The sequence below is a fragment of the Schistocerca serialis genome, chromosome 9, assembly GCF_023864345.2.
Source record: "Schistocerca serialis cubense isolate TAMUIC-IGC-003099 chromosome 9, iqSchSeri2.2, whole genome shotgun sequence".
NCBI lineage: Eukaryota > Metazoa > Arthropoda > Insecta > Orthoptera > Acrididae > Schistocerca > Schistocerca serialis.
Window position 1 is genome coordinate 499,007,061 of NC_064646.1, and position 19,063 is coordinate 499,026,123.

General features: G+C 45.5%; 12 non-coding genes across 12 annotated transcripts; all 12 read left to right on the top strand.

The window, feature by feature from the left end:
* Positions 1–178: 178 nt before the first annotated feature.
* Positions 179–253, top strand: Trnat-ugu (transfer RNA threonine (anticodon UGU)). Its single transcript has one exon. It is a non-coding gene; the product is annotated as a tRNA-Thr (tRNA).
* Positions 254–613: 360 nt separating this feature from the next.
* Positions 614–688, top strand: Trnat-ugu (transfer RNA threonine (anticodon UGU)). The gene has a single exon. It is a non-coding gene; the product is annotated as a tRNA-Thr (tRNA).
* A 360-nt stretch (positions 689–1,048) lies between these two features.
* Positions 1,049–1,123, top strand: Trnat-ugu (transfer RNA threonine (anticodon UGU)). The gene has a single exon. It is a non-coding gene; the product is annotated as a tRNA-Thr (tRNA).
* A 360-nt stretch (positions 1,124–1,483) lies between these two features.
* On the top strand, positions 1,484–1,558 carry Trnat-ugu (transfer RNA threonine (anticodon UGU)). The gene has a single exon. It is a non-coding gene; the product is annotated as a tRNA-Thr (tRNA).
* Positions 1,559–1,918: 360 nt separating this feature from the next.
* Positions 1,919–1,993, top strand: Trnat-ugu (transfer RNA threonine (anticodon UGU)). The gene has a single exon. It is a non-coding gene; the product is annotated as a tRNA-Thr (tRNA).
* Positions 1,994–2,353: 360 nt separating this feature from the next.
* Positions 2,354–2,428, top strand: Trnat-ugu (transfer RNA threonine (anticodon UGU)). Its single transcript has one exon. It is a non-coding gene; the product is annotated as a tRNA-Thr (tRNA).
* A 360-nt stretch (positions 2,429–2,788) lies between these two features.
* Trnat-ugu (transfer RNA threonine (anticodon UGU)) lies at positions 2,789–2,863 on the top strand. Its single transcript has one exon. It is a non-coding gene; the product is annotated as a tRNA-Thr (tRNA).
* Positions 2,864–3,658: 795 nt separating this feature from the next.
* Trnat-ugu (transfer RNA threonine (anticodon UGU)) lies at positions 3,659–3,733 on the top strand. Its single transcript has one exon. It is a non-coding gene; the product is annotated as a tRNA-Thr (tRNA).
* A 360-nt stretch (positions 3,734–4,093) lies between these two features.
* Trnat-ugu (transfer RNA threonine (anticodon UGU)) lies at positions 4,094–4,168 on the top strand. Its single transcript has one exon. It is a non-coding gene; the product is annotated as a tRNA-Thr (tRNA).
* Positions 4,169–4,528: 360 nt separating this feature from the next.
* Trnat-ugu (transfer RNA threonine (anticodon UGU)) lies at positions 4,529–4,603 on the top strand. The gene has a single exon. It is a non-coding gene; the product is annotated as a tRNA-Thr (tRNA).
* A 360-nt stretch (positions 4,604–4,963) lies between these two features.
* Positions 4,964–5,038, top strand: Trnat-ugu (transfer RNA threonine (anticodon UGU)). The gene has a single exon. It is a non-coding gene; the product is annotated as a tRNA-Thr (tRNA).
* A 360-nt stretch (positions 5,039–5,398) lies between these two features.
* On the top strand, positions 5,399–5,473 carry Trnat-ugu (transfer RNA threonine (anticodon UGU)). Its single transcript has one exon. It is a non-coding gene; the product is annotated as a tRNA-Thr (tRNA).
* Positions 5,474–19,063: the final 13,590 nt, after the last annotated feature.

The window sequence follows — 19,063 nt, forward strand, 5'->3', positions numbered from 1 at the left end:
CTGTGCGGATGCACACCCATTGCCCGAGATCTTACCGTGCTCAGTAAGATTGTCTGCTGCGAGTAATGAGTGTAATGGGCAGGGGTAATATGAATGTAGTGTGTGGACATTATATGAGAATGTGGGTCTCACGGGGAGTGTGCAAGGGATAAATCCCTGCAGTCGCACTATCCTCTGTGCCCTCTGTGGCTCAGATGGATAGAGCATCTGCCATGTAAGCAGGAGATCCCGGGTTCGAGTCCCGGTTGGGGCACACATTTACGACTGTCGCCATTCATCTATATCAACGCCAGTCGGCAGCTTATGGTCTTGATTTAATTATCATTTCATTCTAGAGAGCTGCATGGTCACCGATGGTATCTGTTCTTTCGGACATGTCCAAAAGAACAGATACCATCTTCATATAGTTAAGGCTAACCGGCCATTGACATTCTTCTGTGCGGATGCACACCCATTGCCCGAGATCTTACCGTGCTCAGTAAGATTGTCTGCTGCGAGTAATGAGTGTAATGGGCAGGGGTAATATGAATGTAGTGTGTGGACATTATATGAGAATGTGGGTCTCACGGGGAGTGTGCAAGGGATAAATCCCTGCAGTCGCACTATCCTCTGTGCCCTCTGTGGCTCAGATGGATAGAGCATCTGCCATGTAAGCAGGAGATCCCGGGTTCGAGTCCCGGTTGGGGCACACATTTACGACTGTCGCCATTCATCTATATCAACGCCAGTCGGCAGCTTATGGTCTTGATTTAATTATCATTTCATTCTAGAGAGCTGCATGGTCACCGATGGTATCTGTTCTTTCGGACATGTCCAAAAGAACAGATACCATCTTCATATAGTTAAGGCTAACCGGCCATTGACATTCTTCTGTGCGGATGCACACCCATTGCCCGAGATCTTACCGTGCTCAGTAAGATTGTCTGCTGCGAGTAATGAGTGTAATGGGCAGGGGTAATATGAATGTAGTGTGTGGACATTATATGAGAATGTGGGTCTCACGGGGAGTGTGCAAGGGATAAATCCCTGCAGTCGCACTATCCTCTGTGCCCTCTGTGGCTCAGATGGATAGAGCATCTGCCATGTAAGCAGGAGATCCCGGGTTCGAGTCCCGGTTGGGGCACACATTTACGACTGTCGCCATTCATCTATATCAACGCCAGTCGGCAGCTTATGGTCTTGATTTAATTATCATTTCATTCTAGAGAGCTGCATGGTCACCGATGGTATCTGTTCTTTCGGACATGTCCAAAAGAACAGATACCATCTTCATATAGTTAAGGCTAACCGGCCATTGACATTCTTCTGTGCGGATGCACACCCATTGCCCGAGATCTTACCGTGCTCAGTAAGATTGTCTGCTGCGAGTAATGAGTGTAATGGGCAGGGGTAATATGAATGTAGTGTGTGGACATTATATGAGAATGTGGGTCTCACGGGGAGTGTGCAAGGGATAAATCCCTGCAGTCGCACTATCCTCTGTGCCCTCTGTGGCTCAGATGGATAGAGCATCTGCCATGTAAGCAGGAGATCCCGGGTTCGAGTCCCGGTTGGGGCACACATTTACGACTGTCGCCATTCATCTATATCAACGCCAGTCGGCAGCTTATGGTCTTGATTTAATTATCATTTCATTCTAGAGAGCTGCATGGTCACCGATGGTATCTGTTCTTTCGGACATGTCCAAAAGAACAGATACCATCTTCATATAGTTAAGGCTAACCGGCCATTGACATTCTTCTGTGCGGATGCACACCCATTGCCCGAGATCTTACCGTGCTCAGTAAGATTGTCTGCTGCGAGTAATGAGTGTAATGGGCAGGGGTAATATGAATGTAGTGTGTGGACATTATATGAGAATGTGGGTCTCACGGGGAGTGTGCAAGGGATAAATCCCTGCAGTCGCACTATCCTCTGTGCCCTCTGTGGCTCAGATGGATAGAGCATCTGCCATGTAAGCAGGAGATCCCGGGTTCGAGTCCCGGTTGGGGCACACATTTACGACTGTCGCCATTCATCTATATCAACGCCAGTCGGCAGCTTATGGTCTTGATTTAATTATCATTTCATTCTAGAGAGCTGCATGGTCACCGATGGTATCTGTTCTTTCGGACATGTCCAAAAGAACAGATACCATCTTCATATAGTTAAGGCTAACCGGCCATTGACATTCTTCTGTGCGGATGCACACCCATTGCCCGAGATCTTACCGTGCTCAGTAAGATTGTCTGCTGCGAGTAATGAGTGTAATGGGCAGGGGTAATATGAATGTAGTGTGTGGACATTATATGAGAATGTGGGTCTCACGGGGAGTGTGCAAGGGATAAATCCCTGCAGTCGCACTATCCTCTGTGCCCTCTGTGGCTCAGATGGATAGAGCATCTGCCATGTAAGCAGGAGATCCCGGGTTCGAGTCCCGGTTGGGGCACACATTTACGACTGTCGCCATTCATCTATATCAACGCCAGTCGGCAGCTTATGGTCTTGATTTAATTATCATTTCATTCTAGAGAGCTGCATGGTCACCGATGGTATCTGTTCTTTCGGACATGTCCAAAAGAACAGATACCATCTTCATATAGTTAAGGCTAACCGGCCATTGACATTCTTCTGTGCGGATGCACACCCATTGCCCGAGATCTTACCGTGCTCAGTAAGATTGTCTGCTGCGAGTAATGAGTGTAATGGGCAGGGGTAATATGAATGTAGTGTGTGGACATTATATGAGAATGTGGGTCTCACGGGGAGTGTGCAAGGGATAAATCCCTGCAGTCGCACTATCCTCTGTGCCCTCTGTGGCTCAGATGGATAGAGCATCTGCCATGTAAGCAGGAGATCCCGGGTTCGAGTCCCGGTTGGGGCACACATTTACGACTGTCGCCATTCATCTATATCAACGCCAGTCGGCAGCTTATGGTCTTGATTTAATTATCATTTCATTCTAGAGAGCTGCATGGTCACTGATGGTATCTATTCTTTCGGACATGTCCAAAAGAACAGATACCATCTTCATATAGTTAAGGCTAACCGGCCATTGACATTCTTCTGTGCGGATGCACACCCATTGCCCGAGATCTTACCGTGCTCAGTAAGATTGTCTGCTGCGAGTAATGAGTGTAATGGGCAGGGGTAATATGAATGTAGTGTGTGGACATTATATGAGAATGTGGGTCTCACGGGGAGTGTGCAAGGGATAAATCCCTGCAGTCGCACTATCCTCTGTACCCTCTGTGGCTCAGATGGATAGAGCATCTGCCATGTAAGCAGGAGATCCCGGGTTCGAGTCCCGGTTGGGGCACACATTTACGACTGTCGCCATTCATCTATATCAACGCCAGTCGGCAGCTTATGGTCTTGATTTAATTATCATTTCATTCTAGAGAGCTGCATGGTCACTGATGGTATCTATTCTTTCGGACATGTCCAAAAGAACAGATACCATCTTCATATAGTTAAGGCTAACCGGCCATTGACATTCTTCTGTGCGGATGCACACCCATTGCCCGAGATCTTACCGTGCTCAGTAAGATTGTCTGCTGCGAGTAATGAGTGTAATGGGCAGGGGTAATATGAATGTAGTGTGTGGACATTATATGAGAATGTGGGTCTCACGGGGAGTGTGCAAGGGATAAATCCCTGCAGTCGCACTATCCTCTGTGCCCTCTGTGGCTCAGATGGATAGAGCATCTGCCATGTAAGCAGGAGATCCCGGGTTCGAGTCCCGGTTGGGGCACACATTTACGACTGTCGCCATTCATCTATATCAACGCCAGTCGGCAGCTTATGGTCTTGATTTAATTATCATTTCATTCTAGAGAGCTGCATGGTCACTGATGGTATCTATTCTTTCGGACATGTCCAAAAGAACAGATACCATCTTCATATAGTTAAGGCTAACCGGCCATTGACATTCTTCTGTGCGGATGCACACCCATTGCCCGAGATCTTACCGTGCTCAGTAAGATTGTCTGCTGCGAGTAATGAGTGTAATGGGCAGGGGTAATATGAATGTAGTGTGTGGACATTATATGAGAATGTGGGTCTCACGGGGAGTGTGCAAGGGATAAATCCCTGCAGTCGCACTATCCTCTGTGCCCTCTGTGGCTCAGATGGATAGAGCATCTGCCATGTAAGCAGGAGATCCCGGGTTCGAGTCCCGGTTGGGGCACACATTTACGACTGTCGCCATTCATCTATATCAACGCCAGTCGGCAGCTTATGGTCTTGATTTAATTATCATTTCATTCTAGAGAGCTGCATGGTCACCGATGGTATCTGTTCTTTCGGACATGTCCAAAAGAACAGATACCATCTTCATATAGTTAAGGCTAACCGGCCATTGACATTCTTCTGTGCGGATGCACACCCATTGCCCGAGATCTTACCGTGCTCAGTAAGATTGTCTGCTGCGAGTAATGAGTGTAATGGGCAGGGGTAATATGAATGTAGTGTGTGGACATTATATGAGAATGTGGGTCTCACGGGGAGTGTGCAAGGGATAAATCCCTGCAGTCGCACTATCCTCTGTGCCCTCTGTGGCTCAGATGGATAGAGCATCTGCCATGTAAGCAGGAGATCCCGGGTTCGAGTCCCGGTTGGGGCACACATTTACGACTGTCGCCATTCATCTATATCAACGCCAGTCGGCAGCTTATGGTCTTGATTTAATTATCATTTCATTCTAGAGAGCTGCATGGTCACCGATGGTATCTGTTCTTTCGGACATGTCCAAAAGAACAGATACCATCTTCATATAGTTAAGGCTAACCGGCCATTGACATTCTTCTGTGCGGATGCACACCCATTGCCCGAGATCTTACCGTGCTCAGTAAGATTGTCTGCTGCGAGTAATGAGTGTAATGGGCAGGGGTAATATGAATGTAGTGTGTGGACATTATATGAGAATGTGGGTCTCACGGGGAGTGTGCAAGGGATAAATCCCTGCAGTCGCACTATCCTCTGTGCCCTCTGTGGCTCAGATGGATAGAGCATCTGCCATGTAAGCAGGAGATCCCGGGTTCGAGTCCCGGTTGGGGCACACATTTACGACTGTCGCCATTCATCTATATCAACGCCAGTCGGCAGCTTATGGTCTTGATTTAATTATCATTTCATTCTAGAGAGCTGCATGGTCACTGATGGTATCTATTCTTTCGGACATGTCCAAAAGAACAGATACCATCTTCATATAGTTAAGGCTAACCGGCCATTGACATTCTTCTGTGCGGATGCACACCCATTGCCCGAGATCTTACCGTGCTCAGTAAGATTGTCTGCTGCGAGTAATGAGTGTAATGGGCAGGGGTAATATGAATGTAGTGTGTGGACATTATATGAGAATGTGGGTCTCACGGGGAGTGTGCAAGGGATAAATCCCTGCAGTCGCACTATCCTCTGTGCCCTCTGTGGCTCAGATGGATAGAGCATCTGCCATGTAAGCAGGAGATCCCGGGTTCGAGTCCCGGTTGGGGCACACATTTACGACTGTCGCCATTCATCTATATCAACGCCAGTCGGCAGCTTATGGTCTTGATTTAATTATCATTTCATTCTAGAGAGCTGCATGGTCACCAATGGTATCTGTTCTTTCGGACATTTCTGAAAGGACAGATACCATCTCCATATATTCTCATAATAGCTCCATATGATGTTGAAGGAACGGTTTTGAGATTTTTAGGTAAAATTTTCTATCTTCGAAACTGTGATGAATAACTAAATGAAATTTGGATGGTATAATTTTAGCAATAACAAAAATAATTATTGTAGTTTATTTAAATTCCTAGGGATTATAAATATCCATAGCGTTCTAGTGGCAGGCTGATTCACTGCCACAGGTGTGTCAGGTGCATCAGCTGCGTTGTAACTAAAGAAAGAGAGAGAAAAAAAAACGAACGAATCTCCCGCAACTACGGGTGCTCAGTGCTCCATACTTATTTGCACCTATGATAACACGAAATAACTTGCTACATTACAGTTTGTATTACGTTTTATGTTCGAACACTTGTCTCATGCTTGCAAGATAAAAAGGAAGTATTTCTGGTTAAGCTGATAGACGTCAACGTAATAAACAAGTCTAGGGTAGACACCAAGAAACCAAGAATCTCGATTTCGTGTCTAGTTTGTCTATTCCGTCATTAAAATTTTTTTTCACTTCAGCAGAAGTACTCTTGTCACTCCGAAAATTAAGGGCAGAACAATTTGTCGACAATCCTCTATCAGTTACACTGAGCCCAAATAATGAATGCCACACTTTGAACAATGCGCGTAATACAGAATACAAACAGGACTGAATTCCAGAACAACTTACACTACCGAACTAACGTAACAGCTAAATGACAACAGCCCTTTATACTTCGGTTTATTCCCGAACAAGTCTTGGTGAAACAGTAATTATAGGTGGAGACATTAATCGTAGAACCATACGAACAAATCAAAAAGTGAAAAATAATCAGACTTCTCAGTAATGTAACTTTGGCTCCACGAAGGAAATGGTAATTCACTTCAAGGTCATAATGAGGTACAATAGCTGCTGTTCAGTAATAATATGCATATTCTTTTACATCGAATACATATGTGACAGAACCTCATGTAAACATATGCTGCACGCGGTTGAGTTCTATGGTCCTATGCTAATAGAGAGTCGTTTTTACCTGCCGTGTAAATACACTCCTGGAAATTGAAATAAGAACACCGTGAATTCATTGTCCCAGGAAGGGGAAACTTTATTGACACATTCCTGGGGTCAGATACATCACATGATCACACTGACAGAACCACAGGCACATAGACACAGGCAACAGAGCATGCACAATGTCGGCACTAGTACAGTGTATATCCACCTTTCGCAGCAATGCAGGCTGCTATTCTCCCATGGAGACGATCGTAGAGATGCTGGATGTAGTCCTGTGGAACGGCTTGCCACGCCATTTCCACCTGGCGCCTCAGTTGGACCAGCGTTCGTGCTGGACGTGCAGACCGCGTGAGACGACGCTTCATCCAGTCCCAAACATGCTCAATGGGGGCAGATCCGGAGATCTTGCTGGCCAGGGTAGTTGACTTACACCTTCTAGAGCACGTTGGGTGGCACGGGATACATGCGGACGTGCATTGTCCTGTTGGAAAAGCAAGTTCCCTTGCCGGTCTAGGAATGGTAGAACGATGGGTTCGATGACGGTTTGGATGTACCGTGCACTATTCAGTGTCCCCTCGACGATCACCAGTGGTGTACGGCCAGTGTAGGAGATCGCTCCCCACACCATGATGCCGGGTGTTGGCCCTGTGTGCCTCGGTCGTATGCAGTCCTGATTGTGGCGCTCACCTGCACGGCGCCAAACACGCATACGACCATCATTGGCACCAAGGCAGAAGCGACTCTCATCGCTGAAGACGACACGTCTCCATTCGTCCCTCCATTCACGCCTGTCGCGACACCACTGGAGGCGGGCTGCACGATGTTGGGGAGTGAGCGGAAGACGGCCTAACGGTGTGCGGGACCGTAGCCCAGCTTCATGGAGACGGTTGCGAATGGTCCTCGCCGATACCCCAGGAGCAACAGTGTCCCTAATTTGCTGGGAAGTGGCGGTGCGGTCCCCTACGGCACTGCGTAGGATCCTACGGTCTTGGCGTGCATCCGTGCGTCGCTGCGGTCCGGTCCCAGGTCGACGGGCACGTGCACCTTCCGCCGACCACTGGCGACAACATCGATGTACTGTGGAGACCTCACGCCCCACGTGTTGAGCAATTCGGCGGGACGTCCACCCGGCCTCCCGCATGCCCACTATACGCCCTCGCTCAAAGTCCGTCAACTGCACATACGGTTCACGTCCACGCTGTCGCGGCATGCTACCTGTGCTAAAGACTGCGATGGAGCTCCGTATGCCACGACAAACTGGCTGACACTGACGGCGGCGGTGCACAAATGCTGCGCAGCTAGCGCCATTCGACGGCCAACACCGCGGTTCCTGGTGTTTCCGCTGTGCCGTGCGTGTGATCATTGCTTGTACAGTCCTCTCGCAGTGTCCGGAGCAAGTATGGTGGGTCTGACACACCGGTGTCAATGTGTTCTTTTTTCCATTTCCAGGAGTGTATTCACACGTTCGGACAACCAGTCAAAGGACTCATTCTTGCATTACGGGAATAATCGCCGTGATCATGCCAAACAGGTCAATATTAGTGGAGAGATAACGAAGCAAGAAATTCTCTTATGTTGCAAGTTATACGATTTAATGTTAAGACAGAAAGAAATTGGTTCGTTTGTGGTTTACTGCAATGACGCAATTTAACTATTTGGAAACCGAGTGTATGTTTCGGTTAACATACCCTCCATCACGCTAGCAGACTGATACGAAAATTTACGGGCAAGGATGAAGTATAATAATGTCGTGTGACTAGGGCCTCCCGTCGGGTAGACCGTTCGCCTAGTGCAAGTCTCTCGAGTTGACGCCACTTTGGCGACTTGCTTATCGATGGGGATGAAATGATGATGATAAGGACAACACAACACCCACACCGTGAGTGGAGAAAATCTCCGACCCAGCCAGGAATCGAACCCGGGCCCTTTGGATTGACATTCTGACGTGCTGACCACTCAGGTACCAGGGGCGGACAGGGATGAAGTGACTCAGCAAGATTCCAATTAAAAGGAAAATCGACCAAGTCACGAGTCTTCGGGTTTCATGACATTATTTGTTATTTGCGTGTGAGGATTATCCGAACTTTTCCGAACTTCTAAAAGTGTCTTACTTGAGTGTAATTCAGTTAACTGTTTTGATTTCATTATTTACCACAAGAATTCAAAAAAATGGTTCAAATGGCTCTGAGCACTATGGGACTTAACTTCTGAGGTCATCAGTCCCCTAGGACTTAGAACTAATTAAACCTAACTAACCTAAGGACATCACATACATCCATGCCCGAGGCAGGATTCGAACCTGTGACCGTAGCGGTCGCGCGGGTCCAGACTGAAGCGCCTAGAACCGCTCGGCCACAGCGGCCGGCTTACCACAAGAATTAAATCGGTCCCATTCTAAAGTTTGCGTAGATTTGGTTAACTGCAATAATGCACTCATTTACTAGACAGAGCTACGCATCATCCTTGTAAGGAAAATAAAAGTAGATATACTTTGTTAGTGTTTAACCCTTGTTACAATTATAGGCACCAACATAGTAGAGGACATTCTTTTACGCATTTGAAGCAGGTACTGTCATACCGCAATAAATAAAAATACGAGATTATTCCAGGAGTGTTGCATATTTTTGGAATTATGCAGTCGTCTGTTGGTAGCCTGAAGATCTTTAGAGCTGATAGCGGGCGGGTGCGCGCCTGTTCAGAGCTGCTGCCGCCGCTGACCTCTCAGAGCAGTCAGCGGTGAGCCATGCAGTGAGTCTGGCTTCTGATGCGACACAGGGGACGTAAACGTCGTTACGGCTGTGAGAGGTTAATGTCGCACATGCGAAGAAGAATTACGAGATCTGTCGAATGTAATGAACAGTGTAATGGGAACAGAATATGGATTGAAAATGGTTCAAATGGCTCTAAGCACTATGGGACTTAACATCTGAGGTCATCAGTCCCCTAGAACTTACAACTACTTAAACCTAACTAACCTAAGGACATCACACACATCCATTCCCGAGGCAGGATTCGAACTTGCGACCGTAGCAGCAGCGCGGTTCCGGACTGAAGCGCCTAGAATCGCTCGGCTACATCGGCCAGCAATATGGATTGAGAGTAATTTGAACAAAAATGAAAATAATGAGTAGTAGCAGAAACGAGAAGAGCGAGAAATTTAAAATCAGAATTGGGGATAAAGTAGAATAAGTCAGGGAATTGTGCTAACTAAGCAGCAAATTAACCCATAACGAATGGAGTAAGGATGACATAAAAAGCAGACTAGCACTGGTAAAAAGGACATTCCCGGCCAATTTGAGGAAGAAATTTCCGAAAATGTATGTTTGAAGATTACCATTGTATGGTAGTGAAACATGACTGTGGGCTGTATGGCTCTGAGCACTATGGGACTTAACAGCTGTGGTCATCAGTCCCCTAGAACTTAGAACTACTTAAACCTAAGTAACCTAAGGACATCACATACATCCATTCCCGAGGCAGGATTCGAACCTACGACCGTAGCAGTCGCGCGGTTCCGGGCTGCGTGCCTAGAACCGCGAGACCACCGCGGCCGGCATGACTGTGGGAAAACCGGAACAGAAGAGAAGCGATACATTTGAGATGTGGTGCTGCAGAAGAATGTTAAAATAAGGTGAACTAATAAAGTAAGGAATGAGGAGGTTCTCCTCAGAATTAGCAAGGAAAGGAGTATATCGAAAACACTGACAGGAAGAAGGGGCAGGATGATAGGACATCTGTTAAGAGATGAGGGAATAACTGTGTAGGCTAAAAAGTGTTAGGGAAGATATAGGTTGGAATACATCCAGCAAATAATTTAGGACGCAGGTTGCAATTGCTACTGAAAGATGAAAAGGTTGGCACAGGACAAGAATTCGTCGTGGGCCGCGTTACACCACTCATCTACATCTACATCCACACTCCGCAAGCCACCTGACGGTGTGTGGCGGAGGGTACCTTGAGTACCTCTATCGGTTCTCCCTTCTATTCCAGTCTCGTATTTTCGTGGAAAGAAGGATTGTCGGTATGCCTCTGTGTGGGCTCTAATCTCTCTGATTTTATCCTCATGGTCTCTTCGCGAGATATACGTAGGAGGGAGCAATATACTGCTTGACTACTCGCTGAAGGTATGTTCTCGAAACTTTAACAAAAGCCTGTACCGAGCTACTGAGCGTCTCTCTCCTGCAGTCGTCCACTGGAGTATCTATCATTTCCGTAACGCTTTTGTGATTACTAAATGATCCTGTAACGAAGCGCGCTGCTCTCCGTTTGATCTTCTCTATCTCTTCTATCAACCCTATCTGGTACGGATCCCACACTGCTGAGCAGTATTCAACCAGTGGGCGAACAAGCGTACTGTAACCTACTTCCTTTGAATCTCACTCTGGCATCTGCTTTACCGACGATCAACTTTATATTATCATTCCATTTTAAATCACTCCTAATGCGTACTCCCAGATAATTTATGGAATTAACTGCTTCCAGTTGCTGACCTGCTATATTGTGGCTAAATGATAAGGGATCTATCTTTCTATGTATTCGCAGCACATTACACTTGTCTACATTGAGATTCAATTGCCATTCCCTGCACCATGCGTCAATTCGCTGCAGATCCTCCTGCATTTCAGTACAATTTTACATTGTTACAATCTCTCGATACACCACAGCATCATCTGCAAAAAGCCTCAGTGAACTTCCGATGTCATACACAAGGTCATTTATGTATATTGTGAATAGCAACGGTCCAACGACACTCCCCTGCGGCACACCTGAAATCACTCTTACTTCGGAAGACATGCTGCGTTCTGTTATCTAGGAACTCTTCAATCCAATCACACAATTGGTCTGATAGTCCATATGCTCTTACTTTGTTCATTAAACGACTGTGGGGAACTGTATCGAACGCCTTGCGGCAGACAAGAAACACGGCATCTACCTGGGAACCCGTGTCTAAGGCTGATGACTCAAATAAAAACATTGAGAATCTTTAATTGCTGATAATGATGCAGTAGGAGAGAGAGCATTAAATCAAAAGGTATTGTGATACTCGTTACAGAACACTGAAACTGCTATACATGCAGATCACCAATGTTAAAATGGCATGACTAAGAGGTTATCGATGCTGAAAAATGATTCGCTAAAGATGAGACCGGGAATTGAGAGAGGTAAAATGTAGCAATATCTGTTTCTAAATTACACATCCCAGAGTGTATGCAAATGTTTGCATTTCTTCAGTGTTCAGTCGTAGGAGACAGGCAACAGATATGCATGCAGTCCTCGCGTAAGCCGAAATGAAGAAGAAGGCAGAAAGACATCTTTCATAATTTGCCCCATAAACTTAAGCCGTGGTACATCTCTAGTACTTTTTCCATTCACTTACCTATTATTGCTTGTAGGGGTCCTCACATTTCACAGACAACCAATAATCTGAACTCTGTTTAATGACGGTATTCCGTAAACTCCCCTTGTCACACACTGTTAAGAATTTCTCCGCTTGTTATGTTATCAATAGCTTTTTATGTTTGGGACGCGCTTGTAACAGCATACCTCGAAAGGTTACAGTCACCGTCTTTCCTCTGTCTCCAGGATGCAGGTCTCACAGCCACACACTGCCACACTCGAAACATGCCCTTCCCGATCTATTTTTTTCTCATTTGTTACTTTTGGAGCTAAATATCATCATCCTGTATCGAAGGTACTTTTTTCACTGACAGTTCTGCTTTCTATTTCAAATTTGCTTCTTACAGCTCTCGTGAACTTGTTTCTCAAATAGGTAAACGAGTCACCATGTTGCAGTAGATTGTCATATACACTCCTGGAAATTGAAATAAGAACACCGTGAATTCATTGTCCCAGGAAGGGGAAACTTTATTGACACATTCCTGGGGTCAGATACATCACATGATCACACTGACAGAACCACAGGCACATAGACACAGGCAACAGAGCATGCACAATGTCGGCACTAGTACAGTGTGTATCCACCTTTCGCAGCAATGCAGGCTGCTATTCTCCCATGGAGACGATCGTAGAGATGCTGGATGTAGTCCTGTGGAACGGCTTGCCACGCCATTTCCACCTGGCGCCTCAGTTGGACCAGCGTTCGTGCTGGACGTGCATACCGCGTGAGACGACGCTTCATCCAGTCCCAAACATGCTCAATGGGGGACAGATCCGGAGATCTTGCTGGCCAGGGTAGTTGACTTACACCTTCTAGAGCACGTTGGGTGGCACGGGATGCATGCGGACGTGCATTGTCCTGTTGGAACAGCAAGTTCCCTTGCCGGTCTAGGAATGGTAGAACGATGGGTTCGATGACGGTTTGGATGTACCGTGCACTATTCAGTGTCCCCTCGACGATCACCAGTGGTGTACGGCCAGTGTAGGAGATCGCTCCCCACACCATGATGCCGGGTGTTGGCCCTGTGTGCCTCGGTCGTATGTAGTCCTGATTGTGGCGCTCACCTGCACGGCGCCAAACACGCATACGACCATCATTGGCACCAAGGCAGAAGCGACTCTCATCGCTGAAGACGACACGTCGCCATTCGTCCCTCCATTCACGCCTGTCGCGGCACCACTGGAGGCGGGCTGCACGATGTTGGGGAGTGAGCGGAAGACGGCCTAACGGTGTGCGGGACCGTAGCCCAGCTTCATGGAGACGGTTGCGAATGGTCCTCGCCGATACCCCAGGAGCAACAGTGTCCCTAATTTGCTGGGAAGTGGCGGTGCGGTCCCCTACGGCACTGCGTAGGATCCTACGGTCTTGGCGTGCATCCGTGCGTTGCTGCGGTCCGGTCCCAGGTCGACGGGCACGTGCATCTTCTGCCGACCACTGGCGACAACATCGATGTACTGTGGAGACCTCACGCCCCACGTGTTGAGCAATTCGGCGGTACGTCCACCCGGCCTCCCGCATGCCCACAATACGCCCTCGCTCAAAGTCCGTCAACTGCACATACGGTTCACGTCCACGCTGTCGCGGCATGCTACCAGTGTTAAAGACTGCGATGGAGCTCCGTATGCCACGGCAAACTGGCTGACACTGACGGCGGCGGTGCACAAATGCTGCGCAGCTAGCGCCATTCGACGGCCAACACCACGGTTCCTGGTGTGTCCGCTGTGCCGTGCGTGTGATCATTGCTTGTACAGCCCTCTCGCAGTGTCCGGAGCAAGTATGGTGGGTCTGACACACCGGTGTCAATGTGTTCTTTTTTCCATTTCCAGGAGTGTATATATATATATATATATATATATATATATATATATATATATATATATATCTCCATATATATATACTCTAACACTGGTTACTCGTTCATTGTCACAAATGGCCGGTTGAAATGGCTCTGAGAACTATGGGACTTAACTTCTGAGGTCATCAGTCCCCTAGAACTTAGAACTACTTAAACCTAACTAACCTAAGGACATCACACACATCCATGCCCGAGGCAGGATTTGAAACTGCGACCGTAGCAGTCGCGCGGTTCCGGACTGAAGCGCCTAGAACCGCTCGGCCACCGCGGCCGGACTTTGTCACAAAAAATCTCACTTAGTTCAGATGTATTTATTGTCATCCTATATTCATTCCACATATTTTATCCATTTATTTAAAACGCATCGACGATTTATTCTCTATCAAGTTATACATGTGTGTACCAAGTGCATCCAGTTTTTTCTCATCTATTATGACATCCTTGTCCTTGTTATAAGGCTGCCATACAAAATATCAGTCTCTGACATTGAGAAATGGTGAAACAAGTTTTGTGTTATATTCTTACTTTCTTCAGAGCTTCAAACACTTTCTGTATATCTGCAAAAGCTATGACTGTGGCAGTGCAATTTGTGGAAAATAAATTGACAACTAATTCTAAGGCTAATATTCCTTCCCTGATTCCTCAGCTTTCTGGCAGCCAAATTTGTATTCCGAGAAAGTGGCACAATTGTTTGAAGACGTTGTATGTCATTATTTTATGATACATTCGCAACTGGGTAAGTTATTCGTTAGTTTAGCTTTTGTAACAGTTCTGACACTAAATGTAACTGGGTTTTCTCTTTTGATGCTAGTCAATTGTCAGGATGAGCATAACTGCAATGGGCATTTAACTCTAAAGCATCATGTCAGGGTTAAAATACTAAAATTTTTCTCTCTTAACAACATATGGGCAGGTTGGGTTCTTCGTTGGTTCGGGTATGAGGTAAAATGAAACAGCATTTTTACATAAGATAACTTTTATTGAAGATTTGTACAACTATTTCCTTACTCGGTGTTCTGGCTCGGAGAACGGTACTGTGTCGTTTGCGAAGCCTTCTGCTGCGGCAGCGGCGGCGTCTGATTACGCGTGGCCGCGTGTATCTCGTGTCGCCGTCTCGCCCAGTCGACTGGAGACGCGCATCGTGCTGTGGTCCATTTAATTATTCAGAACGAGGTAGTGAATCGCATGGTGATACCTCGGATGTGGCGTCCCAGTGTTTCTCTTCTCTAAGCGGCCGCGTGTGTTGTGCGTCGGCCAGCGGAGCGGCGCGGCGGGGGAGGGTCAGTGTCCCGGACTCGAACAATGAACTTCCACTTGCCAGTCTTCGGCTGTCAGATCTTCATCCAGCTCACAGGTGACTGCTGATGTGAGGCCATCTCTTTCCCGTCCTCACGAGTCACCCAGGTACGTAAAAATCAGACTTCAAATACCTTTTAACTTCTGTCTTCTGGCGCCGAGGCTGCTGCTTTCTATTCCATTACAGCGGCGGACATGGGGCGCCTGTGTATGATGTAGTCGCTTCTTGCATGGCGGTCTTCAGCACTGAAACTGACTGAAAACTACTGCTACTATCTTCTCTTCTTGTCGGGCCCACTGCGTCTCGCGTATTTATTCAGTTCAGTTCACTGGAGGTGAACGACTTCACGGTCATTGGCTCTTCTGTCACGTTGAAAAGCTTCTCGAAGGATCTTCTTAACGTCGGTAATTGGCTCTTCGAATGTAGGCGAGGGCCTTTGATCACATGTGACAATTGAGAAACACGTGAGCCATTCGGACGATGCCCTGATGGATGAATCGACAGTTTCCGCTTCTCTCATGAACGTGCTATGCTGACTTGCAAGCGCCGTCCGTTGCCACTGCTGTTTTGTCCGCTGTTTCCCAGTGTGTAATTCTTCTAAACAAAACTAAGTTCTTCATTTATTTTCTAATTTATTTACCTATCTTAAGTACCACTCAACATTCCTCCACCCTTTGGAGAAATTCGCCCTCGAATTTACCACTCAACAGTCCTCCACTCTTCACACAGCAAAAGCACTAACACAAGCAATGAAAACTCTCAACTTAGAAGATTACACACGCTTCACATTAAGTATGTTGAAAATACTTTATCACTACTAAAGCACTGTACGCTCATGAATCACATAGTTCACACATAAATCGTTATAATAACTGTAACAAATCTTGATGACAATGAATAACAAAAATACGTTTTTCACTTAGAAAATTACATAGCAACACCTGTTTAATCTACCCTATATTAACGCAAGAATATCTATTCTGCGGTATTCTTTATTTTGACATGAGACTGTTTAGTAAAGACTGAAGTACAATAAACAAAATTAATACACTAATGCTCAAAAGTAACCACTGAAGTACACCAGTTAAGAGTGTGGTATCCAGTTAATAGGGATTTGATGAAGTGATATATTATTATTTGGCTTATTTTTTCGTCTTAAATAAAAGAAAACTGTACGAAGCAGGAACACCAACACAAAGCTTCCAGATATACCCATTCCTAATATTATAATTTTAGTTTTGTCTTCACTTTTAATTTTAAGACATGTTGCATCATAACATTGGCATCAATTTTGCCTTGCTGTGAGTTTATGAACACATCTAATGACTTCAGAAGGGTTCTGTCAAGGGAGTCATTGAGGTAGGGTAGGTTTTGTGTAGCAAATGCTTGCATGGCGTTTTCTGAAAAAAGAGAACAACATGGTTATGGACCTACCAACCTAGTAAAAACAAAAACAAAGAAAAGAAGGAATACATTGTTAACTACAAGATCTACATGTTCCTGCATTCAACTTCTTTTCTTAAAAAATAAACCATTATCATTTATTAATTATTTACATTTGCATGCTATCCACAGTCTACTATAATTCAACTAGGACATTCGCACCCTTGGTCGAAGATTGTATGGTGCCATGTCTGTATGTTGCGCTGGCGTGGCCACTCTTTTTCCTCTTCAGGAACTTCCTCCACCCTTCGGAAAAGCAGACACTATTGTTGAAGGAATTACATCTGGAGCGCCCTTAAAAGGTTTTAAACGACTTGCATGGACAATAATAGTTCGGGTGGGCAGTTGCAGTTTAACGTTGACTGGTGACGTGATCTGAATAATTTGATAAGGACCTCTGTAGTTTGTTACAAATTTCTTCGTGTTTCCTTTCGCAATGTATGGGGTTGACAGCATCACCCACTGACCGATTTTGTAATTTGGATATTTAGCTTGGGCATTACCTAATCTTTCTTGTCGTTCCAAAACCTTTGTATTACATTTTTGAACCTTTTTCCACACATCCTTCATCATTCGACAGAAACCATTTACTGTTTCTCCGACTTTTCCGTATTTCTGCCTGATTACGTCAAAAGGGGACGGCATTTTTCTCCCATAGACCACTTCATAAGGTGACATGCCAGTTGCTTCATGCGTTTTGGCGTTGCATACCAACACGATTATTGGTAGATATGTATCCCAATTAGAATGTTGTTCGTTAATATAATAACTAAGCATCTTGCCAATTGTCCGATGAACCCTTTCTGTGTGTCCGTTGCACTGAGGGTGTAACGGAGTTGTGCGTAATTTATGTATTTTTTTGTAAGTGGCATAGCTGTTTCATTAATTCAGACATAAAATTATATCCCTGATCTGTGATAATAGCTTCAGGTACGCCAAATTTAAGTATCCAGTTGTTAACTAAATCTTGGGCAACTGTATTTGCTTGCTGATCTGGGAGACTCACCATAGCAGGATACCGTGAAAAGTGATCTATAATAGTAAGAACATACTTATTACCAGCAGGTGTTTTATGAAATGGGCCGTGTAGATCTATTCCACAGATTTGAAATGGACATGAAGCCTCGGGGAGCCTCTGTAAGGGTATTTTTAAACGAGAAAGTTCAGCTCGTGCGCACGCAATGCAATTGCGAACGTACTGCGCCCCATCCTGCTTTCTGGGTTGCCACCAAAATCGCTCTGCTACTCGTCTTTCGGTTGTCCGCTTTCCACCGTGTCCTGCAAGGATATGATCGTGGGCCTCTGCCATTATTTCTTGTCTAAGGTGTTGGGGAACAACAATTCGTGGTCCAAGTTTTGTTTTATGGCATAATACACCATCTTCAAAGCGAAATTGTTTTTGAGTTGCATATATTTTGCATTCTGTATCCTCATCTTGTGCCTTTCTCCAGTCCTCAGTATCTCGGCCTGTCCCTTCCAAAAGTGCTATTTTCCGACTTAGGCAATCTGAATTCGTGTGTTTTTTGCCTGGTTTATGGATAACTTCGAAATCCATTTCAGAAAGACATAGGGCCCAACAGGTAAGACGACTAGATGGATCCTTTAATCATAGCAACCAATTTAAAGCAGCATGGTCTGTAATAACCTTGAATTTCCTACCATACAAGTAGCATTTAAAGTATTTGATGCCATAAATAACACTTAACAATTCTTTCTCCGTTGCGGAATAATTTCTTTCTGCCATTGTTAGTTGCCTCGAAGCGTAGGCTATGGGGTGTTCCGCGGCATGAATATTCTGACTCAAAACAACTCCTACTGAATGACCACTTGTGTCACAGGATAAAATAAATTCTTTATTATAATCTGGGAAGGCTAATGCTGGACTGTGTGTTAACTTATCTTTAAGGGTTTGAAATGCTGATTCACAATCTTCAGACCAATGAAATTTTGCACCCTTTTTCAATAATTGGGTTAAGGGTCGGGCCATTTTTCAGCAAAATTTTGAACATATTTTCGGTAATACGATGCGAGACCAATGAAACTTTGTACTTCCTTAACGCGTTGTAGTGTTGGGAAATCCTTAACTGCCGAAATTAATCGAGGATCTGTTTTAATTCCTTTTTCACTAATGACATGCCCTAGGTATGTAACCTCTGTCAATGCAAAACTACATTTTTCCATATTTAATGTTAATGTAGCTTTTCTAAGTCTCTGAAATACGTTACACAGATGCACAGCATGTTCATTAATGTCTTTGGAGAATACTATAATATCGTCTAGATATACACAACACTGCTGAGTTTTGAGTCCTCGCAATATTCCATCGAGTAGTCTTTGAAAAGTTGCTGGTGCATTTTTCAAACCGAAAGGCATTCTTTTAAATTGCCAGTGGCCTCCAGGGGTAGAAGATGCTGTTTTATCCTATCTTTCGATGCAACT